Consider the following 24,675-nt stretch of genomic DNA (forward strand, 5'->3'; position numbering starts at 1 on the left):
GAGTTGTGAAACCCTGGGGCTATGTTGCCAGTGATAGGAATGGGCTTTGGTAGCAATTTGCTATTATTTAGCCATGGAAATGATGATTTACCTACAAGCCATTTTTAGAATACAAGAGAAAATGAAACCAAAGACAGTAAGACATAGAAAGTAATCCATTTTGATCTTGTAAATTATTCACCTCTGAGAATACAATCCCAACACCCCAAGGACACCAGAGTGGAAACAAGGTGCCCAGAAGAGATGTAAGAACTGTGCTTTCTGTTGCCTTTTCTGTTCCATTTCAGTTTGCTTATCCAAGTCATACCACTATGTATATATAGCTCTGAAAATAAAGAGCTATATAACAAACAAAAAAAGTTGTCATTACATAAATAAACTACTCCAAATGATTAGGACATATAATCGTAGTCTATATAACTCTGATGCAAACAGTCATTTTTTTAAAACTATAAGAGAAGGGAGGTGAAATAATGGCATTGGAATTTGTGGTTAGGTAGAATGAACATTCTACAGAGAAAGGAAGTTTGCTTTCTAATATTTTACAAATGTTTTTCAAGTCTTGTCTTTTAAACATTTGATACCACCTCTTTTCCCACATGCTCACCACACATGTAAGCAAACACACACACACACACACACACACACACACACATTCACATTACTAAATCCCCTTTATTTTCTGAGGATCAGAGTCACCATAATACTGCTTTGGCTGCTTTTTAAAGAGACATCTACATGATCAAGAAATAAATGATCAGCAAGGGTGCCTGTGTGGCTCAGTCGGTCAAGTGTCAGAATCTTGATTTCAGCTCAGGTCATGATCTCATGGTTGTGATATCAAGCACCACATGGGGCTCCACACTGATGGTGTAGAGCCTGCTTGGGATTCTCTCTCTCCCTCTCTCTCTCTGCCCCTCCCTGCTCGCTCTCTCTCTCTCAAAAATAAAATAAACATTAAAAGAAAAGAATGATCAACATCCTGATGGACACAAACCTGGTGTTTCTGAACCAAGGGCAAACAATGGAATAATGATCTTTTTAAACACAAATCTCATCGTGAATTTTCAACAGCTTTTTTTTAACGTCAAAACCAAAATCTTCAATGTGGCCTTCTAAGTCTTATGTGATCCGGCTGCCGCCCCATGGCTTCTTCTGGGGCTACTCTCTCCAGCCTTTTTCCATCCAGACACACCAGGTTTTGTGTAGGTCCTTGAATAGACCATGCTCTTCTCAACTCATACCCTCTACTTAGAAAGTTCTTCCCTTCTCTCTGTGCTTGCCTTTTAAAACTATTTCATATATTGTTCAATGACTTTTCTAATTATAAATGTAATAAATGCTCTTAAATAAAATTTAGAAATTACTGAAAAGTTTAAACAAAAGGAAAGTAAAGATAAAAGGTTCACACACAGAGTCGACTGCTCTTAGTATGCTCTTGATGTGTTTCTTTCTCCTTGTGAACTTATTTCTTAATACAAAGTGTGAGGATCTTGTGTTTTTTCTAATACTTCCTAGTGGGTTGGAACATAATTATTTCTTTTTAAGGTCTACTAACAATTCTTTTTGAATTTTTTGGAAACATTTTTCAACAAGTATTTCCTGAATGAGCAAAATCAGATGTAAAGAGTGTTGAGTAATTCCTCCCTACATTTCTTTTACTGCCCATCTTACATACTAACTACCCAGTCTCTCAACTTTTTTATATAACCTAAGATTTTATACTTCAATTTTTAATATTTATAAAAGTTTTTCTTTTGATAATACTTATTTTTATTCCTGTATGAGTTAAGTGTATAAAAAATATCCAGAGACCTATATATTAACTAATTTAATGTTTCCTAGTTCCTTTATACTTTGACTTTCTTTTTCTTGGGTGTTTTGTTTTGATTCTTTCTTGGTCATCTGAACTAAAATATCAAATAACATTTTAAATCAAACTGCCTAAGTAATATCTAAATTCTTAGCCTCACACAGTTGAAAAAGTCCTCTGTTTACATTACAAATAAATTATCTGATTTTGTGTTTCCAGTTTTAAAGAACAACTATTTTTCCTCAAATTAATATAACTTTTGTTTTGTGTCTTAGGACTTTGTGGTATGGAGGAAATGTCCAAAATAAGCTCGAATTTCTTCTCTTCTACTTATATTATTATAGCAAATTTCCTTTATCAAGATATTTCAAAAAAGTTTTATCTGAATATATTTTGATGTGGTTTCTTTTCTTTGATTTCATTTAAAATAAAATGAGATTTGTCATACTCCATAATTAGGAATTATTTCAGTTCCTGGAAATGTTATTTACTTACAACTTTTCTTACTGTTACCATTTTAATTGTTCTATCATCTTCCTTAGGGAAACTAAGTCTTTAGGTTGTATCTACCTTTCATCTGCCAGTCTATGCTGTTCAAGCTCATCATTTTTTTTCCTTTTCTTCTTTCTCTAATTCCCCATTTTTATCATTTTATTCTCTCCTCTGCTTTTTGGGGAAAATTCTCAAGTTTATTCTCTGCATCACTGATTCATTTTCCACAATGTTAGTTCTGCTCTTTACTGCATCCATTAGGATATAAATATTGTTACCACATTTTAAGTTTTCTTGATAAACTTCTTGTATTACTCTATCCCTTTCTTTTGTGGCTTATAACATCTTCATTTCCATCTGTTTTAGATAGATATGATAGATAGATAGATAGATGACATAGATAGGTAGATGATCGATAGATGATCGATAGATGACAGAGATAGGTAGATGATCGATAGATGATTGATAGATAGATAGATAAATAGATAGATTTCTCTGTTTTCCATAGAAAGATCTTGCTTTCTTAAGTCCTATTAGAAGATTAGTATATGCAATTGTTGATGTCTAGCAGTCTTGATCTATTGAAGCTTAGAGCCTCTGCTGCCTCTAACTCTCTGAACAGATGGAATATATAAAAGTTAGAATCACAGATTAATGCTCCCACTGTTTTTTCTGACTCTTGTTTTCCCTTAAATTCCATGATGCAATTAGTCATCACCAGTGACACTTGCCCCAATAGCCTCACCCAACAGATGCACATCTAGTTTACACTTTGTTGTGTTTAAGGAGTTAAAACTCACCAACTGGATGTAGGAATGGAGGTGCTAATTTAAGAGGCATTATGCTAAGTGCAACAAATCACACAATCACTTTAATGCCAGCCTAAATTTAACAATTAGTTTCTTTCTTCTTTTACTTAAATGTTTATTCATTTTTGAGAAAGACAAAGCATGAGTGGGAAAGGGGCAGAGAGAGAGAGGGGCACAGAGGATCAGGTTCTGCACTGACAGCAGCAAGCCCAATGTGGGTCCTGAACTCACAAACCATGAGATCATGACTTGAGCTGAAGTCAGACGCTCAACTGACTGAGCCACCCAGGCACCCAACAATTAGTTTTTTAAACAAGGTTGTATCACAACTGATTTAAAGAGTACAAGTAAAGTAACAAAAAAATTATGTTAAAATAGATATAAAAATTTCCATGTTAGCTATTTTAAACTTAAAAAAATGTTTTTAATGTTTATTTATTTTTGAGAGAGACAGAGAGACAGACAGACAGCACCAGCAGGGGAAGAGCAGAGAGAGAGATGGATACACAGAATCTGAAGCAGACTCCAGGCTCTGAGCTGTCAGCACAGAGCCTGACTCGGGGCTGGAACTCACTGGCTGTGAGATCATGACATGAGCCAAAGTCAGACATTTATTGACTGAGCCACCAGGTAGCCACCCCATTTTAGCCATTTTTAAGTGTAACATCAAAAGACACTAATTACATTCAGTGTTTAACCATCACCAATATATATCCAATTTTTAAAAATCAAACCAGAGATTTTGTAAACATTAAGCAGTTGCTCCCCATTTCCTTTTCCCCCAAGACCGTAGTAAATCCTAATCTACTTTCTGTCCCTATAATTTGCCTATTCATACAAGTGGAATAATATACATATATATAAAATACAAAAATTATAAGAGAATATTATAAAAAACTACATGCCAGTAAAATGGACAACCCGGAAAAAATAGATTCCTAGAAACATATAAATTACCAAAACTGAAACAGGAAGAAATTCAAAACTTGAACAGATCAATAACCAATAAGTAAATTGAATCAGTAATCAAAAAGCTCCCAACAAAAGTCTTGGAACAGATAGCTTCACAAGTAAATTCCACCAAACATTTAAAGAAGAATTAATACTAGGTCTTCTCAAACTAGTCCAAAAAATAGAGAACAAAGGAAAACTTCCAAATTTATTCTATGAGGCCCTGATACCAAAACCAGATAAAGACACCACCAAAAAAAAAAAAAAAAAAAAAAAAAACAAACCAAATCACNATACATTAAAAGAATCATTCATCATGATCAATTGGAATTTATTCCTGGGTTGCAAGAGTGGTTCTATTTTTACAAACCAGTCAACATGACACATCACATTAATAAGGAAAGGATGAGAATGGTATGATTATTTCAATAGATGCAGAGAAAGCATTTGACAAAGTATAACATCCATTCATGATAAAAACCCTCAACAAAGTAGGTTTAGAGGGAACATACCTCAGCATAATAAAGGCCATTTTGAAAAACCCACAGCTACTATTATCCTAAATGGGGGAAAACAGAGCTTATCCTTTATGGTCAGGAACAAGACAGAAATGTTCACTCTCATCACTTTTACTCCACATAGTACTGGAAGTCCTAGCCACAGCAATCAGACAACAACAAGAAGTAAAAGGAATCCAAATTGGTAAGGAACAAGTAAAACATTCACTATTTGTAGATGACATGATACTATGTATAGAAAATCTGAAAAACTTCACCAAAAAAACCCTGCTAGAATAGATAAATGAATTCAGTAAATTTGCAGGATACAAAATCAAAGTTCAGAAATCACTTGCATTTATATACAGCAATAATGAAGCAACAGAAAGGGAAATTAAGAAAACAATCCCATCTACAATTGCACTAAAAGAAATAAGATTCCTAGAAATAAAACTAACCAAAGAAGTGAAAGGCCTATACTCTGAAAACTATAAAACTGATGAAAGAAATTGAAGATGACACAAAGAAATGGAAGACATTTCATACTCATGGATTGTAAGAAAAATATTGTTAAAATGTTTATACCACTCAAAGAAATCTACACATTTAATGCAATCCGTATGAAAATGCCAACAGCACTTTCCACACAGCTAGAACAAATAATCTTAAAATTTGTATGGAACCACAAAAGACGCAGAATAGCCAAAGTAATACTGAAAAANATGACACAAAGAAATGGAAGACATTTCATACTCATGGATTGTAAGAAAAATATTGTTAAAATGTTTATACCACTCAAAGAAATCTACACATTTAATGCAATCCGTATGAAAATGCCAACAGCACTTTCCACACAGCTAGAACAAATAATCTTAAAATTTGTATGGAACCACAAAAGACCCAGAATACCCAAAGTCACCTTTGAAAAGAAAACAAAGCTGCAGGCATCACAATTCTGGACTTCAAGTTATATTTCAAAGTTGTAGTAATCAAAACAAAATGGCAGGTTCTGTGCTGACAGCTAGCTCAGAGCCTGGAGCCTGTTTCAGATTCTGTGTCTCCCTCTGTCTCTGACCCTCCCCTGCTCACGCTGTCTCTATCTCTCAGAAATAAATAAAACATTTAAAAAATGGTACTGGCACAAAAATAGACACACAGATCAATAGAACAGAATTGAAAACCCGGAAATGAACCCACAATTATATGGCCAATTAATCTTCAACAAAGCCGGAAAGAATGGGAAAACAAATGTCTCTTCAACAAATGGTGTTGGGAAAACTCGACAGTAACATGCAAAAGAATGAATTTGGGCCACTTTCCTACACCATACGCAAAAATAAAATCAGATGAGATGAAAACTTAAACGTGATACCTGAAACCACAAAAATCCTAGAAGAGAACTGAGGCAGTAACCTCTCTGACATTGACTGTAGTGACTTCTTTCTAGATATGTCTCTGGAGGCAAGGGAAACAAAGCAGAAAAAAACTATTAGGACTACATCAAAATTAAAAACATCTGCACAGCAAAGGAAATAATCAACAAAACTAAAAGTCAATCTTTTAGTGGAATGGGAGAAGATATTTGCAAATGACATATCTGATAAAGGATTAGTATCCAAAATATATAAAGAATCTATACAACTCGATAGCCCCCAAGAAATATTGCAATTAAAACATGGACAGAAGATATGACTAGATATTTTTCCAAAGAAGATGCACAGATGGACAGCAGACACATGAAAAGATGCTTAACATCACTTATTATCAGGGAAATGCAAATACAGTGAGTTACCACCTCACACCTGTCAGAATGGCTAAAATCAACAAAACAAGAAACAGGTGTTGGCCAGGACGTGAAGAATGGGGAACCCTGTTGCAAGGTTGGTGGAAATGCAAACTGGCACAGCCACTCTGGTAAGCAGTATAGAGATTCCTCAAAAAGTTAAAAATAGAACTACCTTATAATCCAGCAATTACATTACAAGGTATTTACCCCCAAAATACAAAAATACTAATTCAAAGGGATACATGCACCTCAATGTTTATATCAGCATTATCTACAATAGCCAAATTATAGAAATGTGCTTAAGTATCCACGGATTGATAAATGGATAAAGATTATATTTATATAATATATTACCATTTGCCATTTGCAACAACATGGATGGAGCTGGAGAGTATTATGCTAAACGAAATAAATCAAAGAAAGGCACATACCATATGATTTCACCCATATGTAGAATTTAAGAAACAAAACAAACGAGCATAGGGGAAAAAACAGACAAACCAAGAAACAGACTCTTAACTAGAGAGAACAAACTGATGGTTACCAGAGGGTAGGTAGGCTGGGGGATGGGTTAAATAGGTGATGGGGATTAAGGAGCGCACTTGTGAATAGCACTGGGTGATGTATGGAATTGCTGAATCACTATATTGTATACTTGAATCTAATATTACACTGTATATGAACTGTAATTTAAGTAAAAAGTTAAAAAATAAGAGCAAGTGAAATCATACAACATTTACCTTTCCATGTCTGGCTTTTTCTACTTAGCAGAATATTTTCAAGTTTCATCCATATTGTAGTATTATATTTCATTTTTATAACATTTCATTATAAGGCATTTTAGGATATATTTTCATTGTGATAACTATTAGGGATAAATATTATAATGAACTAATTTCAAAGATTGAGAAAGCGAGGGTCAAAAAGATTAAGTGGCTCATTCCGTTCACCTAATTACAAGGAGGCATGAAGGATCCAGTCTTCAAACTCCACAAAGCTAGTGCTCCCTGCTTTACATCATCCTCTCTCTCCTCCTTTTCTAGATAACCTGTGCTTACACCATCTCCTCTGTTGGCACGTGTTTCCTCTTTGTACACTTTCACTTTGTATATTTATTTCCTCTTAGGTATTTAAAAAACTTTTTTATTGTTTATTTTTGAGAGAGAGACAGAGACAGAGCATGAGAAGGGGAGGGGCAGAGACAGTGAGAGAATTTGAAGCAGGCTCCAGGCTCTGAGCTGTCATCACAGAGCCCAAAGTGGGGCTCAAACTCAAGAACCATGATATCCTGACCTGCACCAAAGTCCGACACTTAACCGACTGAGCTATCCAGGCAGCCCATCCCCTCCTGGATATTTAGTCTGCTGTCACAATTTGTGACTGCTGTGTGACTGGTGATTTTCTTGGTTATAGTCCAAATATATAACCAATGATTTTTAGAGGAATAAAAGAAAAAAAAAACAGCATATGTTTTGCTCAATTATCTTTATAAAGAAAAAAATAGTATATATTTTCTCAGTTATCTTTAGAAAATCTGCTGCAGATTGCTTGCAGAAAGACTTTATTTTTTAAGTTTATTTATTTATTTTGAGAGAAAGACAACACAAACTAGAGAAGAAGAGACAGAGAGAGAGAGAGAGAAAATCCCAGGCAGGTTCCACATTGTCAGTGCAAAGCCCGGTGAGGGGCTTGAACTCAGAAACCGTGAGATCGTGACCCAAGCCGAAATCAAGAGTCAGATGCTTAACTGACTGAACTATCCAGGCACCCCTGCAGAAAGACTATCAAGAGTCATCTTAACTGGTACCAAACTATAAATTTTAAAACATTTTAAAATGACATGACAAACATTTAAAAAACTGCTCTGGTACTTGAGAAATGTATACATTTCAAGTAAAGTGAGACTCTAAATTTGCAGGAAAAAAGACAAAAAATATATTATATTATTATTATGTTACAATATATATTTAAAAATGAAATGTACATACATGAATAGGACTGGGTCATTTGCTTTTAACTTCTCAGGGAAGGGTGACCCTAGCTATTTTTTGAAATCTCACAAGATAGTTCTGATTTTAAAATGCCATCTCCTAGCATTCCATTGTAACACCTCCAGATTTCTCAATAATATAATAGTTAAAATTTTACAAAAGGTCAAAACATAAAAAAAGAAAATCTTAAAATTAAGACTGACAGCAAATCTACTGTCATAACTTCTTGGACAAATTATCATGGATTACATGGTCAGTGGAGTGGATTGAAAAATGTAATTGCCGAATACATTTGGACTAGGCCCAATGACAGAGAATTATGTTGCATCCCACCCCAGTCTCTTCTCCCTAGATATGTAACACATTGCATCTAGCTGGAAACTAGAATATATATATTCATTTTTGTATGTGTATTCATATATATATACACATTTTTGTAGTATCTCTCCCGCGGCAAGGGAAACAAAAACAAAAGTAAACTTTTGGGACTATATAAAAAGCGTCTGCACAGCAAAGGAAGCCATCAACAAAACTAAAAGGCAACTTATAGAATGGGAGAAGATATTTGGAAATGACATATCTAATAAAGGGTATGTACCCAAAATATATAAATAACTTATAAAACTAAACACCCAAAAACCAAACAATCCAATTAAAAAATGAGCAGAGAAAGATTGTAGGCAGAGGAAGTTCCCAAAGAAGATTGCACAGCTGGCCAACAGACACATAAAAAGATGTTCAACATCACTAATGGTCAAGGAGCTACAAATCAAAACCACAATGAGATAGCACCTTACACTTGTCAGAATGGCTAAAGTCAAGAAGACAAGAAATAACGAGTGTTTACAAAGATGTGGAGAAAAAGAAACCCTCATGCACTGCTGGTGGGAATGTAAATTGGTACTGTCACTGTGGAAAGCAGCATGGCAGCTTCTTAAAAAATTAAAAGTAGAAGCACCAAGATCTAATAATTCCATTACTGGATATTTACCCAAAGAAAACAAAAATACTAAATTGAAAAGATATAGACACTCCTATGTTTATTGCAGCATTATTTACAACAGCCAAGATGTGGAAGCAACCTAAGTATTACTGATAGATGAATGGATAAAGAAGATGTGGTACATAAATATATAATGGAATATTATGCAGCTATCAAAGAGGATGAGATCTTGTCATTTGTGACAATACGGATGGCCCTATAGGGTATTATGCTAAGTAAAATAAGTCAGATTCAGAAAGACAAATAACAATATGATTTCACTCATGTGGAATTTGAAAAACAAAACAAACAAAAGGCAGAATCAGATCTATGAATACAGAGAACAAAGTGATGGTTGCCAGAGGGAAAGAAGGTGAGGGGATGGGCAAAATACATGAAGGAGAATGGGAGACATAGGCTTTCAACCATGGAATAAATAAGTCATGGGAATAAAAGGTACAACATATATAGTCAATGATTTTGCAGTTGTGTTATATGGTGACTGATGGTGGCTACACTTGTGGTGAACATAGCATAACATACAGAGATATCAAATCACTATGTTTTACACCTGAAACTAATGTCACATTGTGTGTGAACTATACTCAAATAAAAAACTTTAAGAAAATAAAATTAGGCTGGTATTACAATGATTGTGCGAATATAAGGAAAAAATGAACAAATCAATTAATATAAATACCCTGAAAAATCATTTATGTAATTCTCATGTACAGGGACTGGTCACCATGGCTACAAAGATACTTGAGAGACAGTCATTCACCCAGGTTAAAGATAATCCCATCTATCATGTTAAAATGAGTGCTTGGGATGTGCCTTCTGATTCTCTTGCAGTAAGAGGTACACATAATGATGTATTACATAACTACTCCATATGTGAGCATCCCTTTGATAGCTATAATGAAAATAAATGCTACAGCATATATTTTCACCACTCAGAAGGCATGTATCATTAGAGTATAAATAAATCTTCCTATTTCAAAAACTTCATGATCCCAAGAGGTGCTGCTTCCACCTGACTTCCCCATCAAGTCTGAGGGTTACAGCTTTCCCCTGGTGTTATCAAGGCAGCTGGACCTCATGGAACCTGGGGAGCAATACTCTTGACTTGCTCTTTTGGCTCCTCTCACAATCCAGCATCATCCCACTTCCACTTCAGCTGTCATGAAGCAATCCCATTCCCAGTGGGAGTGACTGAGATCACCATCCCATTCCCCATAGTTAAACCTATCAACAGTTCCATGATAAATGCACTCCCTGCACCAGATACAAAATTGAGATGGCTTCAGACAAAGACCTTAGGAGAAAAGAAAGTTATAGTTAATTCCCCAAACTGTAATAATTTTCATTTGTTGAATATTTTATCTCAGATGAAACATTTTATTTGTCAAAGTCACTTCCTTCCTAGTTTGATGAGTTAATTTAGGCTGTGTTAACCCAAATTTGTGTTGAATTACTATTGTATTTTTATAGTTCTTTACTTGGTTCTAAATAGGTAATGAATGAAGTCTCCTATACTGAATTCAACTCAGCAAGTAGTTGAGGAGAGTCTCATTAGAGAGGATGAGAGTGTTAGAGCAAGGCTAGAGACAACAGCACCAATCCCTTGACTCTATAGATTTCACATCTACAAAGAGGGATTACTCATGTATTTGTATATAGGTAAAATTTTAGGAGATGTAGGTTTCCCCTGAACATACTAATTTTGTAGAATTAGGAAAATCTTGGAGAAAGAACTGGCATTTATGGTTGGGTTTTTAGCAAGGTTAGAATATTTATTATTACCCATTTAATCTAGGCCATCAAGGTCATCAAGAATAAAGACTATCTTAGTTATCTGTGTCCTCAGAAGCAATAAAGTTGTTGGTACAGGATCACAGACATATCCTGAGTGGAAAAACTACTTTGAATTTGTGCTGCTTATTCAGAAGTATGTTCCTAAATCACAAAGACTTTTAGGAGCTGTTCCTTATGGTATATTTCTCTTATACCAAGACTGATTTAGGGACTGAGAAGTTAAAACATGATCCAGGTTGGATGATATTGGATAGTGCAACTAGATTGGGTTAAAAGAAATGGGTTTGAATCCGAACACTGCTTATTAGCCAGGTGAATATAAATTAGGTATTTAGTCTCTTTGAATTTCCAGTTCTTCTACTGAGATTATAAATAACAAACTATGGCACTCAAGGTTTGAGAAAGATTGCATAAAGTAATACTAAGTCTTTTACAAAGTAGGAATTCAAAATATGTTAGATGAAGTGGAATTTGATTCAGTATGACTCGTTTCCAAAATAATACTTTATTTATTAATAATAATAGCACATCTGTACTGAATATTGATTGTACATCAATATCAAAAATACTGTATTCCATGAATGGCCTCATAATCTTCACATCAACAGCAACTCTGAGAGGTAGCAATGAAGAAACTGAGACTTTGTGGTATTTATTTACCTGAGCTAGGAAACAGAAGAGACAGCATTTAAATTCCTACTGTCTGTCTCCAGAACTTTTTACAATGAATTCTAATGCAAACTATTTCCTAGTGAAATAAACAATTGCACACTTCTGAATCTAGTAAGAATATAGCTTTGAATCTGTTTTCTGTTAGGGAAGATGTTTTCACTCCCCCAAGGATACTGCTTATCCCTTAAAGAGGAGCTCTGGCTTTCTTCAAAAGAACTGCCACTCAGGCTTTCACCTCTCATTTCCTTTGTGAGGAAAGCACCTCAGGGAGGCTGAGGAACTGGGATATAGACCGGGCTCGATATTGCAGCCCCACCTCTTCTACATGATCCCTTACCCAGTGTGCTCCGCCTCTCCCTGGTAGGACTGTCATTGCCTTGCTGCTCTGTTACAGGTGAGCGAGTTCCACTCAAGGACAAAGAGTAAGAAACAGGATTTGGCCTTGGTTCCAAGCTATTGGAAATAATTCTAATATATTGATCCCTGTCAAATTCCATGTATATTTATCAGCTGGCTCAACATCTGGAGGGGATAGAGGTATGATAAGCAATTAGTTTCAAGTCCCAACACATGTTAAATCTGGCCAGTCGAATGGGTATTTTATTTTTTTATTTATTTTTATTTTTTTAATATTTACTTATTGTTGAGACAGAGCATGAGGAAGGGAGGGGAAGAGGGAGAGGGAGACACAAAATCCGAAGTAGGCTCCAGGCTCTGAGCTGTCAGCACAGAGCCCCACGCAGGGCTGGAACTTGTCAACCGCAAGATCATGACCTGAGCCGAAGTTGGACACAACCGACTGAGCTACCCAGGCGCCCCTGAATGGGGATTTTAAACACAACTTAGAGAACGAACCATAATGGATGAATGAAGCTTTTGCATCCAGCATGCACTTTTTGCTCTTTCTCAGGGTATATGTAAATATGGATAAAATGTGATCTGAGTATAATTAAATTTTAATTAACAAAAAATCAAGGATATGAATTTAATGCCTCTTAAGCGTGCATGTATACATGATAGTTTAATATCTCTTAAGCATGTGTGTATGGAGAGAGACAGAATTTAAGATGAAGAGTCTCTGGAGCCAGCCAAATCCTGTTCTAGCATTGTCATATGTCTGACCCTCTAATCTTTAAGTCATTTAATAACTCAAGTCTCAGTTTCACATCTACAAAACTGGAATAATAGTACTTCATTATAGGATTGATCTGAGAATCAAATCTGTTGACAAATAAACAACTTCCGACAATGTTTAATATACAATAAGCACTCAGAGTTAGCTAGTGTTATTATTATTATGCTATCACTATCATCATAATCTAATAAATAAACCAGTTATTTTTTTCTGTAGAAAAACAGGAGAAAAATATTAGTTTAAAATTTGGTAAGACAGCACTCCTTCCTCCACCAAAAAAAAAAATGGGCTGTCAAGCTGAAAAATGTGTTCAGCATTTTAACAGACATGTTTATAAATTATTATTCATCAAGCTCATTTAGAATAGGATCAGTAAACCACTAGAATTTTCACCTTATTTAAGTTCTTGCCCAAGATCTTTTCAATTAGATAAAGGCATAATAATATAGGGAAATTTATTTTTTTGTTCTGTTTTGTCACATTGATAAAGTAACAATGCCATTTCTAGAACAAAATTTGTTATATTTATGTTCCACTGAATTTTCTTTCTTTCCTCCAGAAACATTTTGCTTCCGAATACTGGTTATAACCTTTCTCAATACCCCATGACCACTAATAGTACTGCCCTCTCAACTGTGGCCAATTTCAAATTTAGAATTTAAGTGACAGTTACTACTTTGGCTCCTAATTACTGAAGATGCTGTGCTAAAATTCAGACTCAGTTGCTAGGAAATAAAGTTTTAAGGGAACATTTCTGATATCTTTTGTGTTTATGCTGACCCTAAAAATTAATGCAAAGCATGGCATATTTCCACTTGGTCACTAAAATAAAATCCAACTGCAAAAGGAAAGCAATCAGAAACTATTCTTGCATTCAGACAGTATCAGGGGAACCTGTGTTTTCCCTTTATTTTGTGTTAGTATATCTTTGAAGCTGCATGGTGAATTGCATAATTGAGAGATTCAGAACTAGGCATTTTAAATAATAAGATATAGCAGTTGTCAAGGTAACTTGGGAAGGGTATTGAGGAATTTTTTTAATGTAAAAGGAAATAGGAACATTCTCCTTTATTGTTGGTATCAATGTTTGTGCTTTATGCATTGACCTCGCAGAATGCAAAATTTGGTATATTTATAGTCAGGGACTACAATAAAATCTTTTATCAGACTTCAAAGGAGCCAAATCTGAAAACGTTCTAGCAAGCTATAATACTGTATAATATAAGCCTCTTCTATTAGTATGTGTTTCTGTTAAATTTTAGTTGAATTACAAGCAAGGCAGGTAAAAGATATTGCTAGAAGATACTATAGGACTATAAGACAAAATAAGTGGCAGGGGAATTTACAGACCTATTAAGCATTGCACAATCTTAGTTTTTATTAAAATAAAACTTGGACAAAATTTCAAACTATCTGGAAAGATGCTAGTGAATACTCATATGTCTATATTGCCTTATATTTTTTTAAAGAAAATGTGCATGCCACTGCTAGGAATTTACCCAAGGGATACAGAAATGCCGATGCACAGGAGCACATGTACCCCAATGTTCATAGCAGCACTCTCAACAATAGCTAAAACATGGAAGGAGCCTAAGTGTCCCTCAACGGACGAATGGATCAAGAAGATGTGGTTTATCTATACCATGGAATACTACATGGCAGTGAGAAAGAATGAAATCTGGCCATGTGTAGCAACATGGATGGACCTTGAGGGTGTTATGCTTAGCAAAATAAGTCAGGCAGAGAAGGACAAATATCATATGTTTGCATGTATAGGAGGATTAGGAGGAACTTAACTGAGGAACAAGAAGAAGGGGGGAAATGGTGGGGGAAAGGGAGAGAGGCAAACCATGACAGACTCTTGAATGCTGAGAACAAACTGAGGACTGATCGTTGTGGTGGGGGGAGGAGGGAGATGGGCACGGAGGTGGGCACTTGTGAGGATGAGCACTGGGTGTTCTATGGAAACCAATTTGACAATAAACCACTTGTAAAAAAAAAATTAAATTTAAAAAAATAAAATAAAAAATAAAAAAAGACAATGTGCATGCCAGGCCCCCTTCTATGTTCTGTACCCACTTAGTTGATCCTCAGAAAAATGTTGTGGAGGAGGTCCTATAATTATCCTCACTTTAGGAATGGAGAAACTGAGGGATGGAAAGATTAAATAACTCCTTCATCCTACAAGATAGGAAAGGTCAGGATTACAATTTGAACCAAGTAATTTTTCTTTCAAAGTCTATACACTTGATGCTGTAGTTTCTCTCATTGTGGAAAGGGCTGGGGTCCTTTATTTCCTAAGCACAAGTCTAATGAAAGTAGAAATATTCTCTAGTCTCTGACTTGTGCCTTCTCTTTGTGAGTTTTCAAGACAGAATACATGTGCTCCCTGCTGGGGAGACATGGAAGACTTGAATTCTTACCACCTTGGTTTCAGAATGTGTTTGGTTTCACTGTTTGGACTTAGAAGAGAAGAACTGAGCTGATTGGGTCTTTGGGGAATTTTTTGTTTTGTTTTGTTTTACCAGCTTTAGCAGAGCTGGCTTCTACACCTTCAAAAGTAAGTCAGACCCACAGGCAGCCTCAGCTTGGGTATTTTAAAACACTACCACTGACTGAGGGAAGACATGTTTGCTATCTGTGTTGTCTTGGAATAAAACAAGATATTCTGGGGCCAGTGACAAATGCTTTTGTATAGCATAATAATGCAATTTGGCTGATCTAACTCAAATAAACTTGGACAATGGAATTAATTGTACACATCAGAGTGAAAATAACACAGTTCATAAGAAACACTAAAGAAAATAGGACAAATAAAATGCAAATGAATTTAACTAAGACGACTGACTTTGTGAGTTATATTCCTCAAATTCTCTTAAAATAATTGCCCAAGTACTTGGTTCAAAACTGATATAACAAGGCTTTGGTGGATAAACACCAGCATGCTATCCAGAGGAACTGGAAACTTTAATAGCAATTATTCTAAATATAAAGAGCTTATACACTCACATTAGTGAGTTTAAATTAAAATATCTGTAGTGTTATCATATATTTAATTCTTTAATCTTTCCCACATAGGGATGAAATATTTAAGCACTGGCAAAAATAAAAAATATTTTAAACTCTCCATGTAAGTAAAAATGTAGCTTTCAAGGGTTTTAACAAAAGCATAAATATGTAAGTAATTATAAAATTTGGATCATGAAGGTCTTCACGGTTTGTTCTATAATCAGGGCTTCCAGATTCTATGAAAGTCCTCCGGGCTGGTGTAAGGTCTTCTGCCTGATTTCCTGGAGATCCCAACTGAAGTAAGGACTGAGATGGAGAGGTGCAGCTTCAGGCTTTCGAAGAATGGCTTAGGTTGGAAAGAGGCAACCGAAACCAAAGGCTGGTTTCTAAGGCAGGTTTGCTTGGTTTCCATCCTCATGGAAGGGATTCCTTCTGATAGGATCTTGCAGCATTTCTAGGTTGAGGCCTAAATGAGAATGTGTGTGTGTGTGTGTGTGTGTGTGTGTGTGTGTGTAAAAGAGAGACAGAGAGACAGACAGAGACAGAATGAGAGAGGGGACAGAGAACACAGAAGAAAGGACCATTCAAACATCATTTTTTCCTTCTTGTGAACTACTATTCAGGATGACATGATGACCATTATTTCTCAGACTTATTGAGTGCATTTTCACTAACTAACGTTTTCAAATGCTACCACTTCATGTGACAAGTATCAAGCATAGGTCAATCAGTGACCCCTGCATATTCCAGAACTTGCACATGCCCACAAGTAAGGGGCTGAGGATTGTAAGAAGAAATCTATACCTGGGTCTGAGGCTGAACTCCCATAGCAAGCCTCAACAACTTAAACTTAACCAGCCCCCACAGCCACACCAGGGCCTGTGGCCCCAGATCAATGGAATGTGTGGTAGCAAAAGGGTTTTTCCCTTGTGTAGGGCTCACTGTAGTGACTGCAGGCAGGGAGTGGCTGTTGTCTTCCAAAGAAATCTTTCAATCTGGAGTGAATTTCAGTCATTTACCAAACATGCTCCACATAAATTATTCCAAACCATGTTTACTTACTTGGGTCTAAAATCCTGTAGATGGACAAAGCACACATGGCCACAGGAAAAAAAAAAAAAAAAAAAAGTCCTGATTTCAGCCCAGCCCGGTGAACACAACGTTTCCTTCTCCAAGAAGTTAAGTCCAGATTTTAACTCCATGGCATCAGATGTGGCCACACAACAGAATATATTAAATTACCAAGCTTTTTTTCTTCTTGGTCAAAGACATGTAAATAAATGATCAGGAGAAGCAAAGATAATATAAAAAAGAGATTCACAGATGAATTTATCATGAACAGAAAAGGAGTTCTATGGTTCTTAAAAATTACATCCCAAAATTATTCTCCTACAAGTTTAAACACAATGACTAGAATGATATCAACTTTTTCTTCCAATCTAACTATAAAATTTTAGGGATTTCCTAGTTTTTTTCTTCAAACACTTTCTAAGGAAATTGGTAACAGAAAAGCTTCTCTCTTAGGTAATAAGATGCATTTCTACTTGATTCCTCAACTCATTCAACCTGAGATTTTTATGGCCATATTACTAATTTACAGGACTGTTGTGAAGAATTAATTAAGCAGCATTTGCAAGATCCTTCAAGATTTTCAACATATAAGGTGCTAAAGAATCAAATCTAGTATCATAACAGAGGGGCTTCCAAAGGGAGTCCTCCTACTAATTTTTTCCCTTAATTCTAACCAAAATTTAGAATTTGGTAAAGGCCAACATACTGTCTGGAAATACTTGGACAATGGAATCCTGATGTTTGTGATCTGATTTCTTCCTGGCTTGCTGTTGGTATTCCTATTTGGGCATAATTAACACAGTACCCCAGGACTATAGCATGTCCTTTATAGTTTTTCTCATTTGAGGGAATTTTTTAGTTCAAGGGCAAACAAACAACCCAAGAAAATCACAGCAGTCCGGTTTTAAAAAAATCTATCTTCTTGTTCTTCTCTAACAGGGACACTACTTCATTTTCAGTTTTGACTGTTCTTCCTATTTTCCACATCATCAATGAGAGATGAGTTTCTTTTCTCATTCATTTGGAAGATGTCTGCAACCATAACCTCTGAAATCCTTCTTGTGAGCCTTCAGATCTGTTTGGATTACTTATCTTGTTGCACAATTTCCAATCATTTTGGCTCTGTGTTATGCAGCCCAGCATTATTTGTAAGGTCCATCAATTTCTGGTCTTGAGTCACTGAAGCTCCTATTTCCCATTACAGGATTTTAGGAGTGTGCACAGCATGAGGGGTAATGTGCAGGCTAGGGCTGCAACCATCAATAATTCTAGCAAGTTAAATTTGCTAAGGCAAGTGTCATACCTTACCATGCAAGGAGCTATGGCCCCTCAGGAGCAGAGGGTATGATAGCAGAAGGATTTCTGTCCTACCCACTGCTCACTATGGAAAACAGGCAGAAATCCTATGTACTTGCCCAACCATCACACTGAGTTGAGTTTTCATGCTGCTTTTTATTTCTGCCTTTGTCATACAGGAAAGGGAAGTGGCACGTAGGTCACTACCAAATAAATAATAAGCATTCAATTGATGTTTGTGATGATGAGCTTTTCAGTCAACAAATCTTGCTGAGCCCCTATTTTGTGCCAGATGCCTTTCTCAAAACAACAGTATTTCAGCAATAAAAATAAGTAAAAATAAGTAAAGCCCCTGCCCTCATTGAACTTACAGTCTTACACGGGGAAAGGATGAAAAGTATCCTTAGAACTCCATAAGCACAACTGGCCAGCTGCACAGCAACGATTTAGGCCAAATGCTCGGCAAATTCTCAATCATAAAAGTTTGGGTGTTTCAGCCTTTGTTCTCCAGACAATCACTGTAATTCTCCTTAACTTTAGTTGCAGCCTCACTTCTAATAGAGAAGCATCCAAAAACATTTCTGTTGAAACTCTGCGCAAGGACGCCTAAAGATAGAAAGAAGCTCTTACAGCATTTGGATTTGAAGTCAATGTAAAGTGAGTCATGGCCTACTCATGTGAAGACCCCCCTGGAGCCTGTGCTTCTTCACTCTGTCTTCACAACTCTGTCATCAAGGCCATTCAGCAGGTGACTGCCTTGGCACATTCAGACTTAATGATTTCTCCAGTTCTTGTAAGCACTTCATCAACTCTTCGGCTAAAGTCAAGATTGATTATGTCATCTATACTCCCTTTATCAACTGATTCATTTACTCTCTTTAATAAAAGAAAAAAAATATAGGTGTGTCTAGGAGGATTTATTTTTAGAGACTTCGGCAGATAAGCTCAGAGTCCCCATGTTTCTTCCTCCTACAACTCTGTAAGCAAATTACCGTTTTGTGACGCCTCCTTGTATGTCTTCTAGACACATACACAGTTTGATACCCTTGTTAACCAACAGCTCCCCAGAAGGTTATGATGCTCAAAGAACTCTGCCCCTCCAGCATCTTCTTACACAACCATTGCATTCAACTTAAAGGAAACACTTTTATCTTTTTTTTTAAATTTCTGGGGGCTGCTATGTTTAGCTGAGGCTGCATTTTTTTCATAAGAAATAGGGATTCTTAATACTATGGAAAGCCACACTGGCATATTTTGGATTAATTTCCTAGTAACAATGGATTTAATACAAAACATACTTCTACTGTAGCAAAGAAAAAAGCCAAAGGGAGCAATATGCATTTTGCAGATTCTGCCAAACAAGGCAATGTTTGTTTATCCTTTAGAGAAAATAAATTAATGTGTTTTGTTTACATTTGCATACATCTTTCTAAAAACACATGCAACACAAAACAGTTGTTGTTGTGTTATTATTAATATTTTTGTTATGGGGCCTTTTCCTGGCAGCCCATATGGCTTCCTCTGCATGGCTTTACCTTTATACCCTAAGAATTAATCTGTTAGCCTTTTCTAACTTGCCATGACCTATGTAACCTAGATAAGAACCTTAGAAAGCACTGACTTCTGCTGGGGATTAACACTGCCACCATATTTTATGGAAATTTTATATATCTCTCCCAGAAGATTTACCCTCAATTGCACTGAATTAAAAAATTGGTGAATTCTTTCTAAAGAGTTACTCAACTGGGCACATGGCTACTTTCAAAGTTTGGAAAATCCAAGTTAACAGACAAAATTCTCATCCCTTCAAAGAATTTTGTCTAACGTGTATACTCAGTCCAGGTTTTATGCAAAAGGATTTTTCCCTATGTACTGTAAGTCCTCTTCCTGATATTTCTTTGCCTTTATAGCCCTTAGAGTAAAAGATCATGGTTTTGCCCCTATTACTTCCTTAATGTCTCTCCCTCTGTGCATTTCAAATTTGGTCACAAGTGTGTGACCCAGACACACAAATTGATCATTGCTTATATTTTAAAACTCTGTTTAACATTTTTTCTTCCTTTCTCCATCTTCTTTTCCCATTTCTTTGCTTCCCCACTCTCTAATACACATGTACATAATTTGCATATATATATACATACACTTATAGGGCTAAGTGTGCATCTGACTTACACAGATGTATATTTGTGTGTACATATAAAAATAAATTTATTTCTAGCCCCATCCACTGAGAGAGCCAGGAGTTAACAATACTCTAGTAGCACTGGTCACACTAAATATCCATATCTTGGTTTCAAAATATTCTTCTCCACGAAAAGGAACCTGGGTTCTCTGGGAAATTAATGATTTCAGAGCTAAGGCAGGGAAAGTACAAAATGAACCTGAAACATCCAGCAATCAAAACGTGAGGAAATGCTCAAGGAATAATGGCAAGACGTCAAAAAGACACTGAAAGGAGCTGCCACTGGCCATATCAGGAAGAGGCTGAGCATCAAAATAAATAATGATAATAATGAAATACGACCAATTAAATTAAGTTGGAATATATGAGTCCATATTAAAATTTTTGCAAGAAAAGCAAAAATTGTTTCTTAAAATAAAACACCAACTAATAAATGTAGAAGAAATGATGGAGGAAGTAAGCACCACAGTGGCAATTTATTCAGGCAAGGTGGAGGATTGTTGAGGCCAGAATAGTGTGTACTCTCAGAATATTTTCCTACAAAATACTAGTCAATTACAAAAGAGGATGCTGACATTACAATAGGGAAATCTGCCAGGTATCAGTATGGCCAGATGATCAAGCTTAACATCAGCAGAGATGTAATGGATCAATATTATGTGTCCCTGATATGATGTACTGAAAAACAAACAAACAAACAAACCAGCATCTTTCTTGTAGTGTTTCTGCCAAGAGAGCATGACCTGAGTCTGATCATGAGGAAACAACTTCAGAATGTTAAGAATTGTACTCTTTAAGAATCGATCAAGGACGTAAAACTGGGAAAGACCATAGAACTGTTCATTTGGAGGAGAACAAAGAGATATGAGAACTAAATGCAGTGAGTGTTCCCGAATGGGATCCTGAGCAAGAAAGGCAAAAGTTTATTGGGACAATTGCCAAATTTGATTGAATCTGTTGATTGAACTGTAGTGTGATATTAGCATTGATTTCCTGATTTGGAGGTTTGTATGATACTTATATAGTAGAGCATCCTTGACTTTTGGGAAATATGCACTGGAGTTTTTAGAATTATTAGAGCTTTGTGTTTTCAAGATACTCTCAAATGGTGTAGAATACCAATGTTAATGAAGATATATACTCTGTGTGTGTGTGTGTGTGTGTGTGTGTGTGTGTGTGTGTGATTGTACCGGGAAGGGAGTGGCAGAGACAGAGAGAGAGAGATAGAAAAGTGATGGAAAAAATGATTAAATAACAGTTGGGGAATTTGGGCAAAGAGAATATTTNCTAAGCGAAAGCCGGACGCTTAACCGACTAAGCCACCCAGGCGCCCCTATTGAGACCTTTTTAAATTTCTTAAAACTCTTCTATAAATTTGAAATTATTTTTCTATTTTATTGAAGTATAATTAACATAGTGTTATCTTAGTTTCAGTATATAATATGATTCAGCAGTTCTATACATTACTCAGTGCCCATCAGGATAAGTGACTCTTAATCATCAGCAACTAGTTCACCTGTCCCCCCACCTACCTCCCCTGTGGCAACCATCAGTCTGTTGTCTGTATTTAAGGGTCTGTTTTCTATCTCTTTTTTTGGCTTGTTTGTCTTTTGTTTTGTTTTATAAGTTTCACATATGAGTGAAATTATATGGTATTTGTCTTTCTCTGACTGACTCATTTCACTTAGCATTCTACCATGTAGGTCCATCCATGTTGTTGCAAATACAACATTTCATTCTTTTTACAGCTGAATAATATTCCATTGTATATAAGTACCACATCTTCTGTATCCATTCATCTATGGATGGACACTGAATCCTCTGTATCTTGGCTATTTATTATTGTAATGCTTCAATAAACATAGAAGTGCATATTCCTTTTTGAATTAATGGTTTCATTTTCTTTGGATAAATATCTAGTAGTGGAATTGCTGGATCATATGATATTTCTATTTTTAATTTTTTGAGAAACCTCCATACTTTTTTCTGCAGTGGCTACACCATTTTGCATTTTCACCAATAGTGCATGAGGGTTCCTTTTTCTCCACATTCTCACCACCACTTGTTATTTTGCATTTTTCTATTTTAGCCATTCTGACAGGTGTAAGGTAAAACAAATGAACCACTTTCTTACACCAAACACAAAAAATAAACTCAAATTGAATTAAAGACCTGAATGTGAGACTTGAAACCATAAAATTCCCAGAAAACATGGGCAGTAAATTCTTTGAGATCAGCTGAAGAAACATTTTTCTAGATATGTCTCCTCACACAGTGGAAACAAAAGAAAAATTAAACTATTGGGACTACATAAAAAACAATCTCTTGCATAGAAAAGGAAACCATCAACAAAACAAAAAGGCAACCTACTGAATGGAAGAAGATATTTTCAAATGATTAGCTGATAAAAAAAGGTTAGTATCCCAAATATGTAAATTCTATAACTCAATACCAAAAAATAAACTCAAATAATCTGATTAAAAATGGGCAGAGGAAATGAAATGGGCAGATGACCTGAATAGACAATTTTCCAAAGAAGACATGCAAATGGCCTACGGACACATAAAAAGATGCTCAGTGTCACTAATCATCAAGGAAATGCACATCAAAACCAGAATGAGATATAAATTTGAAATTATCTAAAATAAATTGTTTATTTTCTTATTTCAGATAATTTTTCAGTGTTTTATTTATAGTCCTCCTCTGTTGACCTGTGGTGAAAAATAAGGATTCTTGAGAATTCCAATAGATATTCTCTCCAACTGAATGTGTATTTGTAATCCACATTTAATGTAGAAATGGAGGAAGCATCTTAACCTTTCCTATATTTCTTTAAGGTTCTCTAGATTTCACTAATTTGGAAATAAGATACTTAATAGACTCCACAAATTCACAAATAAGACACTCCACATTAAAGTTTTCCCATGGAGGGAGGAAGGGAATATGTAAATTAATTTTTAAAAAGGGATATCTAGACACTTTAAGAATTAAAAAAATAACATGCAGTGTACCACACCTTTAAATTTAGTATCATTTTTAAAAAATGAATAGCATATCAAAAGAAAAGGGGAAAAGATTATTTTACATATATAGAAATTTTTACATTTTTACTCATTGGTGCATTTACATCTTCTAGCATCTGTCCCTATAGAGATGGATATTGGAGTCTAATATTCTGATTTATCACATCTAGTACCCACTGTGCACTCACTATGTAGTTCTATCTTTTCAGCATTCTACTGCAGCATAAAGTGAAAACACATGGACTTTGAGTCAGACAAGATTTCAAATTCTTGCTTTCATCTATTTCTAGATACTTCTTAAGTTGTCTGCATCTCAGTTCCTTGGTAGAGCTGTTGAGAGGATTAAACACATTTAATAAATGATTTGGACTGATGGCAGTGGCTAGGCCACAATAGACTCAATGGATAGCAGTGATCCTTGTTCCTTTTTAACATGTTATTACCTCTGGTCAAAGATGCTAGGCACAATGAACTGGAAGAAGTTGAAAACTGTGTAGTATAGAGACCCTGCATATCAAGCAGTCAGCTTTAGGGAAGGAAGAAGCGAGAGAATGAGTGTGCTAACAACAGACAAACTACTCCCTTCTATATTCCTTGTTTTATTTTGTTCTTTATCATTGTCACTATCATTATCTTCACTATTAATGACATCATTATGTCATCACCAACAGTCATGCCACCCTTGTTCTATATCTGTGATATCTCATGCAGTTTTTATAACAACTCTCTGAGACGGTAAGTAACTTGTTCAAAGTCACCTCAACAGTAACTGGAATTCAAACCTAAATAGTCAGACTCCAAAATTGGCCATTTCAGTATATTATTCCCCTGAAGGGCTCTTCCTGGTGTGCCCTCCAAGATCCGTAAGGAAGTAAGATAGTTACATCCATGTCTTGGATCTCATCTTAATTTTCTGGCTTTAAGATTCTTGAGCTCACTGGAGAATGTTTAAACTCAAAGATCAGCAATGGCCTCCCATCAGATAATAAGACTTAATGGCTGAAACAGAAGCCTGACAGATGTCTGTGGTATGTCAGGGGTGCATTCTAAGCAATGCGCAGCTGGCCATTACATTAAGCTCTAATGGCACTAGCCCTAATAATTAGAAGTAGATTCCAATCTCAAAAAAGTAGAAGTTTTGTCTTCTTTCA

The 24,675-nt window shown here is 35.7% G+C and overlaps 1 long non-coding RNA gene across 4 annotated transcripts in view; it reads right to left on the reverse strand.

Annotated features, from left to right (window-relative positions):
* Nucleotides 1–24,675, reverse strand: part of LOC144243790 (uncharacterized) — a 537,988-nt gene that overhangs the window by 423,060 nt on the left and 90,253 nt on the right. The window lies entirely within an intron of this gene.

Source organism: Crocuta crocuta, unplaced genomic scaffold, assembly GCF_008692635.1.
Source record: "Crocuta crocuta isolate KB4526 unplaced genomic scaffold, BGI_CrCroc_1.0 scaffold448, whole genome shotgun sequence".
NCBI classification, from domain to species: domain Eukaryota; kingdom Metazoa; phylum Chordata; class Mammalia; order Carnivora; family Hyaenidae; genus Crocuta; species Crocuta crocuta.